This window comes from Uloborus diversus, chromosome 5, assembly GCF_026930045.1.
Source record: "Uloborus diversus isolate 005 chromosome 5, Udiv.v.3.1, whole genome shotgun sequence".
Lineage (NCBI taxonomy): Eukaryota > Metazoa > Arthropoda > Arachnida > Araneae > Uloboridae > Uloborus > Uloborus diversus.
Window position 1 is genome coordinate 34638367 of NC_072735.1, and position 22211 is coordinate 34660577.

A 22211-nucleotide genomic window follows, 5' to 3' on the forward strand; every position below is an offset into this window, starting at 1 on the left:
TTCAATTCTGCAGAAGCTTTTTCAGCACTCAAATGTGTATTTTTCATAATTTTTTTAACTGTAAACCTCCGATCACGCATTGTTAACTTTGCCAGTTGACCTTTTCTTACCGTGTTTTCGATCCTATTCTTGTCTTTAAAGCATTTTATCAAGCACTTCACTATAGAACGGTATAAATTACCTAATTTAGGGACATTTCAAACCAATTTACCGCTACTGTGAGTAAACAATTCAAATTTCGAATGGTGTTTGTGGTGTTTTTCAAATACCAGTCATTTTAAAGTAATAAACACAATATTAAGGAATAAATAAACAAAAAATTAAAGCCAAATGACTTTTAAGGGTCAACACAATGCAAAAATAATAAAAAATGACATATGATAGTTTTAATCATGAATTTATTCGAAAAAATTTGAGTGTACGACGACTTTTGTGGCGTATTATTTCGCCGACTCTTCATTTTTCGACAAATTTCAAAAATAAAATCTGGCAATATTTTGAAAAAAACTACTGAGTTTTATTCAGAATGGCATAAGAATGGTGTGAAAAAAAATTGGACTTCATATTCAAATTCAGTTTTGCGTTATTCTGGTTTTACTACAAAATTTCAAGGTGTACGAACACTTTTGGGAGCCACTGTATGTATGTGCGTATGTATGTCGCATAACTCAAGAACGGAATGTCCTAGAAAGTTGAAATTTGGTACGTAGACTCCTAAGTGGGGTCTAGTTGTGCAACTTCCCTTTTGGTTGCATTAGGGTGTTTCTAAAGGGGTCTTTTGCCCCTTTTTTGGGGCGGGGGAATCATTGTTAATTTCGATGTAAACTCAAGTGTTGTTATAATTTGGCTGACACTTAGCGATGTATCGGCAGTCTTTTAGTCGCCAACTTGGCGACAAATTTGGCGTTTTTTTTTTTTTTTTTTTAATCTGGTTTCAATTTGACCACTGTTGGTGATATTTAGAGAGTAAACTATTGAACCACATTAAAACTGCCAGTAATGAGAAAATGACATTAAATTGGAGTAAAAGGAAGTCATGTGATGCACACTTCAGCTCGTTTTTACAATGAAAAATCAAATATTTTGGGGATGGCATTCGCCACCCTGAACCCATACTGCTAAACTGACTTCATTCTTTCCGCAACAACCACAAAATATGGGTTAGTCAGCCCATAGGCGGTTTTACGGGGGTGCCAGGGGGTGCGCCGCACCCCCAAAATTTTTGGTTGGATTTTGAAAAATTAGTTTAGTATATTTCACTCAGAAACGCAGTTGGGGAAAAAAAATCATAGCTGCTATACTAGTAAATTTACTTGAATCCAGTGTATCACCACACGTCGCTAGTGCAAGAAAAACATAACTCTGTGCTCATATTAAGAATTAAAGTAATTTTATCCATTTGGAAAAAAAAACTTAATAAATAATTTCATGCAAATAAAGAAACTTTTCAAACAATTTATTGTTCAGTGCTGTGTTATTGTATAGAATAATTGCATGTTCTGTACTTGGGTATTTATTCGTATATCAATACCAATTCTTTTATTTTGAAACAACAATGGCTAATAAAGTCAAAAAAAAAAAAAAAAAAAACATGGCTATTGCTTTTCAAACATTTTTGGATTAGAACTCCCGGACATTTTGTTGCAGTGTTGCATCCAGGGGGGAGGGGGCACAAGATTGGTAACCCTCTCCACAAAATGCGGAGTAGATGTTTATAAAAAAATATTCTTTATTATTGAAGAGAAGAAAAGATCTCATTTTGGGAACACGCAGTTATTTTACGAAAAAAAAAAAAAAAGAATGTTGGGAAAAAATCTTAATTTCTTTCAAAAAGAAATATTGACATTTAAATTTTTCAACGGCTTCAGATTATTGGCGGCGAATTGTGTGCCTCCTCACCCCCTCCTCGCACAATCCTCTTTCTTTCATATCTCACCCCCTCCCTTTTTTTTCCTTCATTTTTTCTATTTTGTTTTCATTTTTTCTATTAGTCCTCAAAATTTTTCTTCTCCAAAGCCCTTTCTCCAGCCAAAGTTATTACAGAGTACCACAAATTTCGTTTTTTGGGCTTCACTTTCGCAAAATTTCCAAGAAAGATCTTCTAATCACCTAAATACATCGAAAATCGTTTAAAATTTCGTTTTTGGAGCTTCAGTTTTGCAAAACTGCAGTGCCCCTAACGTTTACCAAATATGGTCTTAGCACTCATGTGTTTAAGACTTTAATTTTGGAAAATATTCGAAAAAGGGCCTCCGACCTCCTTTCTCTAATATCATCAAAGAGTGTTAATATTTTGGTTTTGAAAACTACTATTTCGAAATATTTAAGTGGGAGAATCCTTTTTTTAATACCATGGAGTATTGCAGAAGACCTTCATTTTTAGGACTTCAATTTCGAAAATTTTCCAGGGGAGAGCTCCAGAACACCCCGCCCGGTAACAGCATCCAAAATTGTCCTCCGTAGTATTTTTGAAACTTCAATTATGAAAAGTTAGAGGTAGAATGGGAGAGGGGAGGGGGTACATATTTCTGTCTGCTTTTCAAAAAATCGATTGGAGACAGTCTATGAGTCTCATTCCTAACCCAAAGTATGATATGGACTATAATCACATTTATAAGACTAAAATTTCTAAAAATACCCTTGGAGCCACACACACCTTTCTTGCCCCTAAAATATCACCAAGAACTGTAAAATAGCGTTTTCAAAGCTACTATTTCAAATTTTTTCTGGGGCGTGAATCCCATTCCAAATTAGTAGCTGGATCCACCCATTGCTTCTAATATTGACTTTCGTTTAAGACTTTTTCTGCAGTTTGAAATGTTAAGGATTGCACATCCCCTAATCTTACTTAATATGGTTTACATCGCGTTTTTTAGACTTAAGGATCCCGCCCTAAAATTATTTTCTGATTTCGCCACTGCCTTGTTATTCCAGGAATACCCCCCTCCTCCAGGTCCCTGTTATTGTTGCACCCCCAAATATTTTGGCTTAAATCCGCCTATGAGTCAGCCCTGTTGTAATAGATGTACTCAGGGCTGTGGAGTCGGAGTCGGGCTGATTTTTGGATAAAGGAGTCGGAGGTCGTTAGAAAACATGTCGACTCCGACTCCGGGCTTCTTTTTTTCTTTCCTTTTCACTGACTCTCCTTTCATTTTTTAAAAACTGACTACCAGTTGATTCGATTACATGTATAAAAAGATACTAATGAGAACATAACTGCCATTATGACAATCAGCTAGCTTGAGTGCTTACCGAACTTTCTGTAGCCGTCCCCTTGTTTGCTTGTTTTTTAACTTAACTAATAGCAACTGTCAGCAAACGGTGCCTAAACATTTTTAAGTAATCGCTTTCAAATAAAAATAGAAATATAGTGTTTTGTTCGATCTCAGTTATATAAAACAGTAAAAGAAACGTAACAAATTGGTGAGTCGAGGCCCGTAGCTAAGGTTGAAACGTTTAAGGGTGATCGGCAAATTCAAAGAAGTTCTGCCGCGAAAGCACGAATCCAAAAGATTCGATGAAATAATCTAATGTTTTTTTCTTTATTAAGACTATTTCTATAAGCTTGGTTCCCACTACAAAGTATGGAATAAAATAAGTGTAAATGATTTCTTGCTTACAACACTCAATAATTTCAGTTAATCTTAAAATTTTCATATTAAGTTTAATTCTAAAGCAGCCAGTAAAATTTAAATTAAAAATTTAGCGAAGAAATATAGGTATAGTAAAAGCTATTCGTACAAATTTGTATACCATCGCATTTTGTGTAAAATTAGCTCCTGACGTATATGTGCCCTATTTTTGTTGAAATTTTATTGATGAAATATAATTTAAAATATATTCACGAAAACTTTCAGAATTAAAATTTTTATATTTTTTATAAACTCTGAAATTAACTTTGGGTGTCATCTACCAGATGGGTGTCACCCGGAGCAAATCAACCCCTCTCAAAAACTTGGATTTAGAAAAAAAAAAGCTTTTTTTTTTCTCTCAAGTTACAGCTTTCAAAAATTGAAAGCACACGATTTGATCAATATCTATTTGTTAAATATTAAAGGGGGGCAAATTACAGATAATCCTTTTCAATTTTTTTAAAAGGGATTTTTTTAAGTCATCTCACTTTTTAACTCGTAACTATTGGAAAATTTGATTTTTAAATTGAATTTCTAACGTTGTATGCGTCTAGGGTTTACAATAAAAAACAAAATACGCAATTTTCATAAAAGGGTATTAATACTGCAATCTCTGTTTAATGGTTTGCCCCCTTCCCCTGAAGGGAGAGAGGGGAGTACAATTAAAAAATACAATAAAATTTTTTTTTAAAAATCCGGAGTCGGAGTTGGAGTCGGAGTAGGGCGTTTCAAAATCCAGGAGTCGGAGTCGGCCAATTTCCTTCCGACTCCGCAGCCCTGGATGTACTGTGCTGCCGTGGGAAGGCAGTAGCTGCTGAAATGAATTTTTGAGATATTTGAAGCAGCGTTTTGTGGATTCTATACTAACAACAAGGAAATGTTGGATTTTTGACATTTGTTTTCAGGCTTTATTTTAAGCGAAACCCAAAGAGCAAGCTTGTAAAATAAAGCTGAAGAGCACAAGGATGGCAAAAATTGCAGATACTAAGCTGGAGAAAGATTTGTGAGTTTGGAAACCTTGCGGGATTTAGCTAAAAATCAAGCAGGATTCTTCGAGATTGGAAACCCTATATCGTATTCGAAATATTTTCATGGTCACACCCACATGAGGTTCATAAAATTTTAAGAATGAAACTATGGACACTTTTTATATAACTTGCCCTAGATGCATATGTGCAGGGCTGTCCAGAGATCAAAAAAGTAGGGAATGTATAAAATTGATGACCCCTTAATTGTCCAAACGTAGGGAAAGATAACGAGGTTCAGTTTTCAGATTAAGAGGAAGTCACTACTACTTTTAAGTATTGACAATATAAATGCAGGGTCGTAAACAGACTTTTGTTTCGGAGGGGGTTTTATCAAACATTTTATGAAACATTTATATGGTCTATCAAATTTGGTTTCATGTGTATTCTATTGATTTTTGTTGCAATAGATTATCTAAATGAAGGGAAAGGATGTTCTTACAAAACGCCATATTGTTACATAACATATGAAATGAATTTCTCAATAACTACCATAAACACACAATGAGTTTGAACAATTTTTTAGTCATACTAATTTCATTTCCCAAATAAAATTGAAAAAATAATAATAACAACAATACATAAAATACACCGCCAGCTCAGTCATTTCCAGCCGAGGACTGCAGTTTGGAGATGGAAAACCTCTTAAGGAAGCCAAGAGTGCGAAACAAACTGGTAGCTAATATAGAATTAGCAGACCAGACGAGTGACCGAAGCAATGGTTCGGTTCAACTCGAAGATTGAAGGCAAGGCATGGTATATTCAGTAAATTACCGCCCAATAGCCAGGGCTAAAGCAGAAACAATAAATAATGGAAAGCATTTTTTTTAGATGAAAAATTTCGGACGGGGTTTAAATCAAAAAACGACCCCCTTGCATACGGCCCTGCATAAACCTAATCCTGAGTATAATATTCATTCCATGGGGGGGGGGGGGGTCCGAGGGTTCCTACCCCGGCTCCAAGATGGGACCCTCTGTGACCTCCCAAAAATGTCACAATTCGACAAATCTTATTTTACGATTCGGTAAAAAAATTAAACAGGACTGCAATGTCGCAATTTAAAAAACTCAGTCGAAGCTCGTTAATTCGAACACACTTAAAACGAACTACCTTTCCGGTCCCCATCCTGTATAGATCGTAGTTTATTGCTTTTCGGAAAAGGTGAACGACAGGTAAAGACGAATTGATTTTACAGGTCACTTGGGGTGTGTTTTAACAATGTACGACTGTACAAGTTAGTACAATTCTACATTGTTGAAACGAATCTCTACGATGCCTACAATCTCTTGTGATTAGATTTAGGTTAGGTATGCACAGGGCCCGATTAAGATATCAAGGGGCCCTAGGCCAAATACTTTTTAGGGCCACCTGTATGCAAACTTAATAATTTTAGCCATTTGGCTGAAACAATTTTAGCCACAGACTAAAGTAATTTCAGCTATTTGGAGGCCCATAAATATCGGGGGCTCTGGGCCATGGCCTAGTTGGAATATTCAGTAATCAGGCCCTGTTTATGCACATGCATGCTCGTATTTTATCACTCGGTAAATTTAGAATCAGTCGATAGATTGTTTTTCGTTTTGTGCAGGATTTGTGTATTCTGTATGCCTGAAAGTTTATTACAAGGGCTCAAATACAATTTGTGCCTATATATAGCTACCAATAGTTACTATTGCTGCATTGCTGATCAGTTTTTTTGTGCCAGTTGCTTGAAGAGGGTGGTTTCCCTGTTCCCTTTGATCGTTTTAAGACATATGGAGTATTCGTATGAAATAAGTAGAAGTTTTTTAAAATATGTACGTTTTAGGAAAAATGAAAAAAAGAGAAAGTGATTCTTCCCCATACTTATTTGCATGGCCATGGTCCTCTACATGGGGGAGACCAGAGTGTGCAACAATCCGGTAGGAAAAAAGTGAGATTAATACCTGATTTTTGCGTAGTATATACCGCTTATTTGGAAGAAGAGTGCCACAACACGAAGAAATGAAATTTCTCATAAAAAGCGTTTGAACTCTTCAGAGAAAAGTAAGTGTGCTGTGCTCTCTAGTGGTTAATATTTAAACCAAAAAAAAAAAAAAAAAAACAGTCATTGTCCAAAGAAGATAACGTCCTTTTAGGGCCTTTAAGCGAGGGGAAAAAAAAAAAAGAAAATTAAAGATTTCGTATCGTGGCAGTCTTTTTCCAAACGCAGGATATACTAACTCTACTTGTATACACAGGGGCGTGCACAGATGGATTTTACTAGCACCCCCTCCATATTGTTTACCCTACATACATTTCACCTTTTATTTTAAAAATATCGGGCCCCCTTCAGGCTCGGGCCAACAGGATCCCTTCTCCCCCCCCGCCCCTCTATGTACGCCCCTGCGTGTTTTTTAAACTTAAAAAAACTAGAAGGGAATCCGTGACATTATGTGGAAAGGGAACCCTGTAGTAAATGTGGGGGTCATGCTAATTTATTTTGTCTTTTGTGCCAATCTAAAGCATAGTTTGAATATTTTCTATTATTTATGGCTTACTTTTATTTTTTCCCAGGAAAAATTCGTACATTTAAATGTTATCTACCCAACGCTTAGTTGCTTTTTCGGAGCACGTATACAACTTTCAAGTTTCTACGCACCACTTTTGCGTAAAGTTGAAGAAGATATTTCGTTTGCGTGTTTTAAAAGTCGGCTTCTAGATGTTCTTAAGCTTTGCAGGAACACTTTCATTTCGCAAAATGGCTTAATAAATCTCCTCCCGATGATAAAAGTCGATGAATTGCTCCGCACTTGGGAGACTATCGCGTTACACACACACAAACATTTGCGTGATTTACCATAAACTCTTCCAAACGAAACGACATTCTCTTACACCCCCATCTATTTATAAATCCACTCCACCACAACGAAGTTATATTTCTCTCCCGACTTTTAGGAGGGTGCGTATTACCGAAATCTCATTCGTGCATAAAATTTTGTGTTGCCGAATCAAAGAAACATTTTTCCCACGCTTCAGATTTACCGAAGTTCAGAAGCGAAAGTGAAACAAAATGGGGAAATAGGAGAATCCCGAGCTTTTGTGGCGTTTTATTAGATAACATTTTGTGGGAAAGCAGCAGCTGATTTTTGGATATTTTTAAATATTGGATGCTCTTGTTTGTGGCAGTGAAACATACTCGAGAGGATCAAGAGTTCACTTTTGTGAGGAATGAGTTTGTATTAAATATTCCCAGGCTATTCAGGAAACTACAATGTTATGGTGAAAAGAATCTTGACTACAATAAAATGAGGCGAATTCTTCACTCTGTAGTCATATTCTCATCATATTCATTCATTATTGAATGTTATTCTAAGTTCAATGACGATGAGAGTTGAAATAGTTGAATAAAAGAGTTGCGGTACAAGCTGAAGTAGGGGAATGTGAGTCAAAGTGAAATGGTTAAGACAATTGAGCTTTTTGAAACTGATCAAATTGGAAATTTATTTTGAAAATTACTGTACATAAAGAAAGAACACTCTATTTTTTATTAAACTTACATTGAAACAATTTTTAACCGACTTCAAAAAAGGAGGTTATGATTTTTAACCGACTTCAAAAAAGGAGGTTATGATTTCGTATTGCGGCTTTTTATGTGTGTTTTCGAATTATTCCAACACTACTGGACCGATTTGAGTTTTTTTTTTTTTTTTTTTTTTGTTGTTGTTGTTTGGAAGGGCATACTTTTCAGATGGTCCCATTGTAATTTGGTCTGAATCTGATAAGGGGTCCCGGAGAAATCCAAGAAACTTTAAATTTCATACGTCATGATCACGTGGTATTGCTCTGATCGGTGTATTTTCACACTTAAGGTTTTGGCTTTCTCTTGAACGATATTTAATTCTCGCGGCACATGGATGATTAATTTTCTCAACGCTGCGCCGCATGGTAATTTTTTATTATAGGTGTTACTAATGTATTTATTACTGCGTAGCAAAGCAGTAAATTAAATATATTTTGCTACTTTAATAGTTGAATCAATTACCTTAATATTTTATTTACTAATAAATAACTTTATTTAGGCACTAAAATATAAAGTTCTTTATTTAATATTCCAATTTTTAAATATATTTAGTGTTCAATTGAGGCGGAATTGAATACAGAACACCCCTCCCCCATGATTTAATTTATATTCTTTAATAATATACATTATAACTGTGTATGATTTCTAAAGTTTGACCAATATTCTGGATTTACTATTTCACGATGCCGCCAGTTCAATTTGAAATTAGGGTTATATTAATTAGCAGGCTTCAAAAAAAGGAGGAGGTTCTGAACTCGTCGGATTTGTTTTTTCTTTTTACACTGTTCTATAAATACTCGAAGACACCACGCCTCTGTACCCAGGGGCGTGCACAGGGAGGGGGGAGGGACACCTGTTGGCCCGGGCCCGAGCTTGGAGGGGGCCCAATATTTTTGTAACTAACGGTGAAATATAGGGGTAAACAGTATGAAGAGGGGCCCGAAAAAGTCATTTGTGATGGGGTCCAAAATTTTTGAGCACGCCCCTGCCTGCACCGATAAGGAAAAGTCTTTTTTTGTTTGAAACAGCATAGTTCCTCGTCGGTCTAATGTTAATCAAGTTCAGGTTTGATGAAATTGAAGGAACTCTTCAAATATACTCACATTTAAATCGATTTGTACTTTATTAACTTTGTATATCGTCTCACTTAGTAAACCGGTTTTTATGCTTTTTTTTATATTTTTTTAGTGGTAGTTTTGTTTAGGGGTGGTCTACCTTAGGTTTCATATCTTTGATTAACCCTATTTGTTCTACAGGGAAAAGTTAAGGGTAAAACAATAAATTTCATGCAATTTCCCTCACAAACGATTAAATATAAAGCCCATTGATAAACAAAGGCCATAAAACAAAGGTTTATACTTTCTTTACCTATAGTTAAAGAAAGTACTAAAAATATATATTATTAAGAGTAATGATAATGAAAATTTTGAATTAAGGATTCTCAGAAACAAACATAAAATTCATTCTAATGGAATTTTTAATCTTCATCTATAGTGGGGCCATGTGAAGAAACATGCGACTTTTATCACGAGTTACCTGACACGTATTGCGAAACATAAATTACAATATTACAGTTCTAAAATTTATAATTTTACTAATTTAAACTTAAAGCGATTTCGTTTTTTTTAGTGACTTGTGCATTTGCTTTCGGAAAGCAAACTTTGATAAAGTTGAACAAATGATGAAGACAATTTTTTTTTTTGTACATAGTTACGCATTTGAAAAATCCTTTCTTCACAGTCGTCGGAAGTCTTCGAGACGCTCGCCGTGTTATTTACACCACTAAAAAGCAAAAAATAAATTACTTTTAAATAAAAAAAAACCCGCCTTCAAAAAATACCCAGGAACTAAAAAGCAAAAAATAACTGATTACACTTACATTCTATTTCCTATTCAAACATAGAAATGAAATTTATTTTACAATTCCAGTACAAAAATCAACTAAACTAAGCACCGAATTATAAAATAAACACTGATTTAAATTACTATACGATGAATTATTTTAAATACTCAACTAATTATATACGATCTCTTAATTTTTAATAACCTTTTGAAGTCGGGGCCTCCTATAAACTACTACCTAACGTAACTGAGTAGGTTTAGTTTTAAAGACTCATTTCGCGTATAGTTAAATTAATGTTTAATTCAGGATTCGGTGGGTTGTCAGTTACGTTATGTAGTAGTTTATAGGAGTCCCCGACTTCACAAGGTGATTAAAAATTAAGAGATCGTATATAATTAGTTAGGTATTTAAAATAATTCATCGTATAGTAATTTAAATCAGTGTTTATTTTATAATTCGGTGTTTAGTTTAGTTGATTTTTGTACTGGAATTGTAAAATAAATTTCATTTCTATGTTTGGGTAGGAAATAGAATGTAAGTGTAATCAGTTATTTTTTGCTTTTTAGTTCCTAGGTATTTTTTGAAGGCGGCTTTTTTTTATTTAAAAGTAATTTATTTTTGTCAGTAAATTTGAGCCTTCAATTAAAAAAAAAAAAAGTTAAAAAATTTCACTTGTTTTTTTCATGGGGCAAAGTGCAAAATGAAATATTTTTCTAATGAAATATTTTCTATTCAATTATAGAAAATATTTTTCATCAAATGAATCGGTAAATAAAAGTTTTAATGAGTAAATGAAAAGATACTGAAACAATGAACTGAAATTAAATTGGTTATTTAATTAATGTACTAGTCGACCCGTGCGGAACTCCGCACTTTGCTTCGAATCATTTCATAAGGCATTTCGCTCTTTAAAAATTTCAAAGAAAGAAAAATATGAAGAAAAACCGAAACAAGTAAACGGAAAAAAGTAAGCGCACAAGAGAAGGCATGTAATTTGAAGACATCAGTAACAGAACCTCGTTACATACAACGTTGTGATAATTTGATCATCGCTCACCTTTTGGTTGTACGTATTTTCAATGCAAGCATAAATATCATTAAAAGTGTGGCTGAGTGACTCGTGAAAAGCAGTAATTTTGCATGCGAAAAAACAGGTTGTGGCAAATACAGTCCTGCCCATGTGAGCATCTGACGGGAAAAAAAAGAAACGTTAAAGAAATATTTATTGGCACGGATCGAACTGGCGCCATTCTGATTAACAGCACGACATTCCAACAAACCTAGCAATTGCGCCTTCCTTTTCGAATGCTATTCATTGAAGGAATGCGTAATAAAAAACAGCAAAAAAGCTTTTTGCCGAAAAAAATAAGATCATGCGTCTATGTTTTGTCATTAGCCTGCATTATGAGACTTAAAATTATTCGTAAAACATGGAATTTTTTTAAAGAATGAGGAAGATCTTACGTAGCGATTGAAACAAACATTCTAGAGAAGTAATAAATTCGATTGAAAATAAGTGTTTTTATTTTTGAATATTGAACAACTTCCCATAGCAGGTTGCTTTAACCGTTACAGCTTAAATGCCCGCACATGTTTTTCTTTTAATCGAACACTTAAAATTCAAAACCAAAACCATTTGAACTGAGTTCGTTTTTTAAGTGTAATTTTTCGAACGTAGACAAAATGTTTTTTTTTTTTTCAGCCGAAAGCAGAGGAGTAGAAGATGATTTCTTACTAATGAAGTTGATAATAATTTTAATGTTTTATATCGTATTCGAATAAATAATTAAAGGCTTACTGGGTGAAACTCGTAGTTTCAATTTGACGTAATATTTTTTCATTTGTACAAAAGGTCGAACACTGCTATTAGAAAAATCTACGTTTCAGCATACAATGAAAATGTTTTTTTTTTCATAAAAAGGATTCCCTTGAGGTAAATCGAATACTTTTTTATGCTTACAATATGCTTAGTGGTCTGGACGGAGTCAAAGCTTTTAGTACGATGCAAATACACCAAAAAAAGGCCTAACCTCAACATCCAAAGTAAAAGTTTCCCTTCAACTCCAAATTGTTCTATACAGTCCACATATTATTTGGTAAAAAGTTACACCGTTTTCAGCGTCGGGTTTTGGGGGGAGGGGGGGGGGAGAAGCTGGTAAATTAGTAGTTTTATCAGTTTTTCGGAAATATTTAGACAACTATGGGGTTTAGCGCAAAAAGTGCAATATACAAAATAGTCTGCACTAAATTACGAACAAAATGGTTCTAAGCATTATTTTGTTACGTGAACGGTTCCAGAGTTACAAAGGGTGTAAAAATAGAAAATTTTGGTATTTTTTTAGATTTTTCGGAAAAAATATTCATTATCACTAAAGAAACTAATTTTTTGTATGAATTGTGTTTCGTAAAAGCAAATTACGATTTTAGGGGCCGGTGTGTTTGTGATAAGCCCTTGAGGGAACGACAACCTCACCACCGACTCAAGGGGCTCTACTTTTAAGGGAAAAGAGTATTTCATTGGCCGCGTGACTATATAAATCAGCGGCACGGAGAAACCCGAACTTTCTCTAGACAATGTCGCAGTAAGAATGAATATATTTTCAACATAGATGATTTTAAGATATACAAATGTGCATAACAATTATGGTTTATAATTATATCATTTTTAATGATAACATTTTTATAAGTGCAGCTTTTGAAGTTTTTTCTTTAGAAAATAGGCATATTTGTCTGTATATTACAACAATATTCTATCAACTTTTTGAAGTTCATAAACTGAGTTCAATACTAATATTTAATTAAAATGTAGAACGTTAAATGCGACATATTGTGTGCGATAAAAGGTATTCACCAGCATTCAATCCTCTTCAAACATAGCACCGTCCTCTTCTAGATCTTCGTCTATGATATTAGTGTCCCTGTGAATACATCCTAAACCTGAGCAATTACTGCTTATACTTGAGCAGATTAGACCACTATTTCTGCACTCGCAGTTACGGATGCATTCGTCTTTGCAAACGTACACTATGAAGGAAAGTAATTCCTGGGAAGCTGCACAACGCATTGCTATAATTGTGGTTTCAGGTGTTCACTAATCTTCTTCCACCCCCACTGGAACATTCTTTTTCTCATCCAGCAACTAATGGACCTGGTGTTATGTTCTATATGAATGCTGCTTGGAAGCTGCTGAAGTGATGGGTAGTGCAGCCAACTTGAACAATGAATATATGGGCTGCTTTGCAATAACCTGCAAGTAACACTGGTAGCGAAAACTATGTAGATATTCAGTATTCTTGGCTCCAAGCATCGCAAGAAGGAAATGCTTTCTTGCATCAGCCCTTAGATCAGAAATTGAAATTTAGAAAGCAAGCCCAATCATGGGCTTAGCAAAATCTGACCCGAAGACCCCAAGTCACGTGAGTCAACAAAGACAAATGGTTGGCACATTTTGCGTGAAACAAGCGAAAGAGACCCAATTTCTTCCAATACTTTGCTTTAAAGTCCATCACGTGACTTGGGGTCTTGGTTTCATGAATGAAAGTCTTCACTCCCTCCATTTTATTTCTTCCTAATCCATCAGCCACTGCACTGGGATCAGCTTTGGGATCGTTAAAGACTAGATGCTTCGTACGAAGAGCGTTGTTGGCTTGCACTTTTCTATACGGTGAAATTTTTCCCTTGTAGATAGATGATACAGTGTCACATCCTGTGAAGGCATACATTGCTAAGAGTACACCTTTCATATCTCGCTGAATGTCCGAAATAGTGTACACCTTTTCCTGATGATTGCCTTTCTTTGGTATCACCATTTTCAATTTGTTTTCTGATGGTCTGTGAACAGTCAACAAGACTACTAAGTCCGTATCATCACCAATCACACAAACTTCAACTCCATTCTTAGCTTCACCAATAGCTTTTAAAACTATTAATAAGTCAACGTTACCTGATGCTTGATGAACTGCGCAACCGCCTCTTCGCAAGTGCATTGTAAGGAGAGAAATAAGGCCCATTTTGTTCTTAGCATTAGCTAAAAATCACTTAAGTTGATAGTTACATCGATTTAGTCAATTGTTTGATCGAGTCGAAGTTTCAATATTGAAACTTTGAATAGCGGCAACCCTATGATTGGAGTACTTTTGCTTAGGCAACCCTATGCCATCGGTTTTGTAATATTTTTACTTACATTTGTTTTATATATTTTATGTGGAAACTCGATGAGGGTAAATTTCCCATTTTTGGGCACCTCTTCGACTCTAGCAACCCTATTTAGTTCACACACGCTCCCTTACTTTCCCGTTTTCTTTACAGCTTGTATTCTTCATTTATGACAACAATTTTTGGAAACTCGATGAAGGTAAATTACTCATTTTTGGGCACATTTTAGTCTCTGGTAGCCCTGCTTAGCATAGGCGTCGGAACCGGGGGAGCTGGGGGAGCTTGAGCTCCCCCTGGAATATATCAAACCGGCTCAGCTCCCCCGGAAAATTCTAGCACTGCAGCTTATTGCCGTACATTGATTTCCTCAAACCTGATTTCAAAAATGTGGTCTGCCTTTTCTAGGAATTTTGGAATTTCCACCCAATAAGCAACAAAAGCAGGGGGCAGACGGAGTGGTCAGTGCACTTGAATTCACCTTCGTCCTTTTTTTACTGTTAAAACATCTCTTGATTCCAGAAATGGGGAAAAGTGGGCTCTACCCCGCGGCCTGCGAAAATCAGTACCAGTACCAATATGGATTTGCTCCCCACCTTGAGCTCGTGTTTCGGCTTTCGAGAGCGGCATTGCAGTTCAGTTCATATTCTTATTAGTTTTGCATGCGGTTTATTTGTCCACTGCGGTGGCGAATCCAGAATTTTATTCTGGGGTCGGCTGAGGTAGTTAAAATTCTTGCTGAGGTCTCCTTGTCCAAGTTTATCGATGTAAACGAAAGTGTTCTGTATCATTATCTGCTATCTAGGGGTGTTAATGACTGATGAATCTTTCTGAGTTACATTTGAAATTATCTAAAATTTGGTATATTTTAAATGTATATTCAAAGTTTTTTCATTCGTTTAGACATATTTGTTATGCAATTTGAAGGCAAAAATTTCAATTCTTGTTAAGGATGCAAAACAATTACGCTGACAAGGTGATGTAAATGAAATAGAAGAAATAAAAGCTGTAAGATGTTAAACAAATAATGAAAAACAGCGAGAAAGAAGACAAAATTTTAAGAATTGATATTAAACACGAAAATTAAAGAGAGAGAAAGAAAGAAAAACAAGTAGCTATTATATCTACACTTTTTTCTCCTTTCCTTCTTTTAGTGAGTAAATGTATAAATATTTGGAACAGGTAGGGAAAAAGTTCAGAAATTTGAAGGGAAATTTCGGAAAACTAACGCTACTGTTACTATCGCAAATTTGTGTATCAACCTTAAGAAGAGCGAAAACAAATTAATTGATAAAGATAGAATGGATGTAGGAAATTATGTATACATTTTTTTAACATTAAGATGCATAGACAGAGGGTGAAAGAATTTATTTCTGGTATGGGGTGGCTGCAGCCTCATAGCCGTCCCCCCCCCCTCCCCCTGGATTTGCCATTAGTCCAATGATCACAAAAAGAGATAATAGTGAGCCAGTTTGGCATTTAAATATGAATAACATGGAAGGTGCTCCAGACATGACTGAAAAAAGGTTACTAAGGTTGTTTGTACTTGTTCAAACAATGTTGAACATGTTCAAATAATTTCAACTCTCCAAAAACTTACAGTGGCTCCCAAAAGTATTCGTACACTTACGATTTTCAATGAAATACGCCATTATCGATTCGTTAAAATTAATATTTTGGAACGGGTATTTAATTATAAGATCTATGATTTATTTTTTAACAAAACTACATGAAAATTGTTAATAACATAATAAAACTTGATTTTTAAGAAATCAATAATCAAAAAATGCCAGAAACTTGATCTCACAAAAGTCTTCGTACACTTTGAAAAAATGTCAAAAAACTAGTAAATAATCTAACTTTTTACTAAGTTATTATTTAGTAAAATATCATGCAGTATCAGCAACAGCTTTTTAAAAATCTGGGAATAGATTTCTTTGGTTTTTTTTTTTTTTCCTTTCTTTCTTTTTTTTTTTTTTTTTTTTAACAATTTCTGAGTAAGTGTTCAGCCGCACTTCGAGTCTTACTGTTTCTAATTCGTTTTCCGTTTCAATAATGTATTTTCGTAATATATCCACCAGATATCTCCAAATATGTTCTATTAAGTTTAAATCTGGCGATTGAGGAGATATTTCCAAGCTTAATGAGAATATTTGAGGCACCAAACGCAAACGTGTGCTTCTTATCGTTATCTTGAGTAAAAAAACGAAGTTGTTTCCGATTGCCAAATTTTGGGCTAATAATTTAAAATTGTTTTTAAAAATATTTCACTGAATAGCATGATTCATCGAAAATTTTCAAACTTCCAAGTCCTGCACCCTAACACAAGAACACCAACACCTTCACCATCCTGATTAACTGACCCCAACTAAGTTCTTTAGATTTAATTTCTCATTTTTTTTTCTATTTACAATTATGCAATAATTGAACCCAAAATGTTGAATTTATTTTTATCTTTAAGTAAGACGTTGTTCCAAAATGTTTTGAGCTTATTTATTATTGATTTTACGGCGGAAAACGTAAGCTTTCTGTTTTTCGCACGAACAAGAAAATTTCTGCAGGAAGAGGTCCCATTTAATCCAGGTAATCAGAGAACTTGGCGAATAATTTTAGGGGAAAATTAAACGAAAATGTTTCATTCAATTCTGCAGAAAATTTTTCATCACTCAAAGGTGTATTTTTCATCATTTTTTAAACTGTAAATCTCTGATCACGCTTTGTTAACTTTGCATTTGACATTTTCTTTTACCTTGTTTTCGATCCGATTCTTGTCTTTAAAGCATTTTATCAAGCATTTCACTATAGAATGGTATAAATTAACTAATTTAGAGACATTTCAAACCAATTTACGGCTATTGAAAGAGAAAAAACATCAAATTTCGAATTGTGTTTTTGGTTTATGCGCATAGCTGCCATTTAAAAATAATAAGCAGAATATTAGGGCATAAATAAACAAAAAATTAAAGCCAAATGACTTTACAGTGTGTCATCACAATGCAAAAATAATAAAAAACAGCTTATGATAATTTTAATCATGAGTTTATTTGAAAATATGTCAGTCTGCGATGACTTTTGTGGCGTATTTTTTCTCTGACCCTTCGTCTTTTGACAAATTTCAAAAATAAAATCTGGCAATATTTTGAAAAAAACTACTGAGTTTTATTCAGAATGGCATAGGAATGGCGTGGAAAAAAAAGGACTTTATATTCGAATTCAGTTTTGCGTTATTTTGATTTTACTACAAAATCTCAAGGTGTACGAACACTTTTGGGAGCCACTGTACCTCATTTTAAGTTATCTGATCCCTCAGATTATACTTTACGAAGTTACAGTTATTCTTGTTTTTTGAGCAATCACGATTGCTTATTGCTTTCATTTGACTGTTTTGATATGCTATTATTTTGTTTTCCCGCCAGCACCCTCTGCAGCACCACCGTCGACCGGCCTCACGATGCTGCTCCTCTAGCGAAAACCATCTCCAGGTAGCGTCAATATCCTACACTTACACGCATACATACACGCACGTACAAACAAACACATACACACATATACATACACCTACACACATACACAAACACATACACACACACGCATACATACGGACATATACACACACACACACACACCTATACACAACTACCCACACACTCATGCCTGCACACAGACACAAACACATATTCCTACACACACATACACATTCCCCCCCCCCTACCACAAACACTCATACACACAACTACCCACACACTCATACCTGCACACAGACACAAACACACACGCCTACACACACACACACACACACACACACACACACACACTCGTGATTGCGTAAAACATAATTTGAATTCCAAATGTCAAAATTCAAAAAAAATTTTTTTTTTTTTTTGCTTTCTCAAAATTGCGATTTTTTCATCACTTACAGATATATTTTTATGCCAAAATTGTTACCTTTCATATATTATTGCAGAAAAAAGCCAACAATATTTTATAGTTTCTATCAAAGACTCAAAGACTTTAAACTAAAAATTTATCTGAACAATATAATATATAGTGAACAATTCATTTTAACACATATCCAACGTTCTGTTTTCCCGCCCTCCTGTTTCATCTATTCCCCTTTTTCTAGTTCTCAGAAAATAAGAAAGTCTTCTAAATGCTACGCTGTCGAAGCCTCCCATTTCCTCCAAAATTATTACAGAGCGCCTCAAATTTTGTTTTCAAGGCTCAATTCCCTGAAAATTTCCGGAAGAGAGTCCTTTGAATGCCTTGCCCTCCAACAACATGGGAGATTATGTAATATTCCGTTTTTGAGACTTCAATTTCAAAAAAATTGCTGGACCCCTAACGCCAACAAATATGATCCACAGTCGCGTTTTTCAGCAACTACAATTTCGAAAAAATTAAGAAGAAACCTCTAAACCTTTTCTGATTACATCATTGAAAAACGCTCTCTATTAGGACTTCAATTTTGAAAAATTTCCAGAGTAGAGCCCTAGTACAGCCTTTTCCCCTGCCATCATTGAAGGTTGTCTACAATTACATTTTTAGGACTTCCAATTCGAAATATTGGGACGGAGATGTAAATCGTTCGAAAAATCGATCGAGGACAATCCTTCTAGTCATATTTTCACTAAAGGCAACAAATATGGTATATAATCGCGTTTTAAGACATTAATTTCGAAATTTTTTCAGGGAGGGTATTCGAACCTTTTCTCCCCTTAACATTATCAAAAATCACCTATAAGTTCGATTTTAGACTAAGAATTTTGAAAATTTTCCGGGAGAGACCCCAAAACACCTCTATTTCTACGTGCTCATCTTCAAGTACTAACCGACTCCTTTTCAAAACCAGAAGTTTAATCACCTCATTCTCTCCATAAACAATTGTATATATACAATATTCAATAAGAGATGGAAGCTTCGAAGCCAATTTTTTATGGGGAGAAACGTTTAAAAGCCTCCCTCCCCCCCGCCTCCCAAAAATTATTTTATGGTTGCGCCTCTGCTTCTGCCCCTTAGATTCCAGACACTTCTTATACTGTGTCCCAGCTCCCCCTACTTCTACAAAGTTCCTACGCCTCTGCTGCTTAGGGACCGGAAAAAGATAGGCAACCTTACTTTAGCGTTTTATTTACAGCTTTTACTCTTCATTTATGATAACAATTTCCGGAAACTCGATGAGGGGTAAATTATCTACATCATTGGAAACCTTTTATCCCCTGACAATCTTGATTAGGGAACCGAAAAACGTAGACAACCTTAATTTAGCGTTTTATTTCCATTTTTTACTCTTCATTCATGGTAGCGATTTTCTGAAACTCGATGAGGGTAAATTACTCATTTTCAGACACCTTTCAACCCCTGGCAATCCTGATTAGTTCACGTGAAAGAGGTAGAAATTCTTACTTTCGCGTTTTATTTACAACTTTTACTCTTCATGTAAGGCAACAATTTTAGGAAACTCGATGAGGGTAGGTCAAACCTAGTGGGATCTAAGACTAACCCCATGTTGTGCCTCTCAGCTTCTTTTAGACTACAATACGACTGCACAATATCACTTTTTATTAAAATTGTTTAGTTATTTCTGTCAACGTAGTAGCTGTAATTTCATTTTTCCTAAAAAATCTTAAAAATGCGAAAATTTTCTACTTTTACACCCACCGTAACTCTGGAACCGTTCACTTAACAAAATAATGCTTAGGATCATTTTATTCGTAATTTAGTGTAGATTATTTTCTATATTGCACTTTTTTCGCTAAATCCCATAGTTGTCTAAATATTTCCGAAAAACTGATAAAACTACTAATTTACAAACTTCTTTCCCCCCTCCCCCCAAAACCCGACGCTGAAAACGGTGTAACTTTTTACCGAACAATATGTGGACAGTATACAACAATTTGGAGTTGAAGGGAAACTTTTACTTTGGATGTTGAGGTTTATGTCTAATTGCACTGTACTATTTTTTAAAAAAAGGAAGAACACCCTTCGATTAACAGTCAACTTATTTGAATGATAACTGTAGCCTGCATAAAGGAGTCGAAACACCAAGTAGCATTCCCATGCTGCATTTATTTTATTACGTGTGCTATCTCTTGTTTGTTATGAGTACATGTAATGCGTAATATTAATGTAAATTTGCTATTATGTTCGGAGCTTGCCCGAAGTTCAGATAGTTTATAGCCGAACGCTCGACCGAAAAAATGTATTAGAACTTTGTTTAAAAAAAACAATTGCGTAAGAACTACAGGCTGCATCAAGGTTTTGCAACAGCAAGAAGCGTTTCCGAAAACTTGTTTTTAGACCGTAAGTCTATTTTTCGTCAATACCCGGCTTGATAAGTTTTAAAATGAGGGGGGGGGGGATTTCTTCAAGAGGTAAGAAAGATCTCGCATACTGACAGAAAAATAATCCACAGAAATAATATATAAGATAAGGTATTGAAAAGAAGTGTGATTTTTGAAAATTTTTACAATTTGTTATCGCAGGCTGCTTGAATGGGTTAGATGGCAGCACGTGTTCATCATTTAACAGCACGGTTAAAATACAAAATAATTTGAACTAAGTTCTTTTTTAAGCGTAGCTGTTCGAATGTAATAAAACTGTGATAAGCTATTTGTTTTTTTGAAAATAGAAGAAAAAATATATATTTTACCTTTCAAATTGAGGTAGTAATTTTTTTATTTGTACAAAGAGTCAAAAACTCGTTAGAAGAATCTATATTTCAATATACGATTTATTATTTTTTTCTGAACAAAAAACAATTCCATTGCACTATGAAATCTTAAACCTGATACGTATATTTTCGCTTACGTTATGCTTTGATTTTCTTACCGGATCCAAAGCTTAAAAAAAAAAAGCCTTTCAATTAAGAATCAATTTAGCTCCATGTTTCATCAAGTTTTCATAATAGCATGTAGCGTTTTCATCTCATCTAGTCTATTCCCGCATATTTGTTATACATTTTATTAAGTGTTCATATAATGCGCGATATTTCTCTAACTTTTTGATGCAGATTGTCCGGACACGGGCCCGAACACTCATTCTCCTGGTTACCAGTCGAACGCTCTGCCGATCGAGCTGTTCAGCTCTGTCGGTCCCAGTGCAAGTTAAAGTTATAAATTTATCCGAAAACCTCATTTTGGTTCTTTAAAATAGGTTTTTTTTGACAGAAAAAAAAAACAATTTTTAGATCGTGGGTCTATTCTTCGTCAGTAGCCTACACGATAAGCTTTAAAATAAGGTGTAAATTAAAGAAATCGGTAAAGAATTGAAGAAGATCTCGCGTAGAAACAAAAAACAGGCTACAGAAATAATATATAAGGATGAAGAAAAATAAATGAATGAATAACAAAGTAATGAATGAATGAATAAACCAGTGAGTTTCTAAATTTAGTAATGTAAATAAATGAATACGTAAATGAATGAGCGAGTAAACAAAATAAAAACTATTTCACTTTGCCTCGCATGTACTTGACTGATTGTAGAAACTATTTAAAATACAAATAAGCTTAATATTAACTAAATAAATATTTCACAGAGTATTAGAAGGTCTTAATTAACATTTAAAGGTTAATAACATAAACTTTATCATTTAATAGTAACAAAAATAATTTTTGACGTGCAACAAAATATTACAAAATGAGTATCCATTTTTGAAAATTGCCTGTATTATCATGTGCTTTAATCTTCTGTGGTATTTTTGTATTGAATGGAATAGAATACATGTGCTACTATATAGTTAAAATATTACCAGATAGGTGACGCTAAAAGCAGGGTAAATATTTCACCATTTCACTTTTCCCCACATTCCCCTACAAACTGTTTATCGAATCTCACTTTCTTTTTGTTTTATCGAATATTCATTATTTTAAAGAAATAAGAGTGTTAAATGTAAAACTGAGTCATACATAATGGGGTCGTTTCCAAAATTTCAAAAGTATTTTTTTTCTGAAAGAGCATGCTTAAAAACTAGGACCTGACTATTTTTTAAATAATTTGTTTAAGGTTAATATTTTTAAAA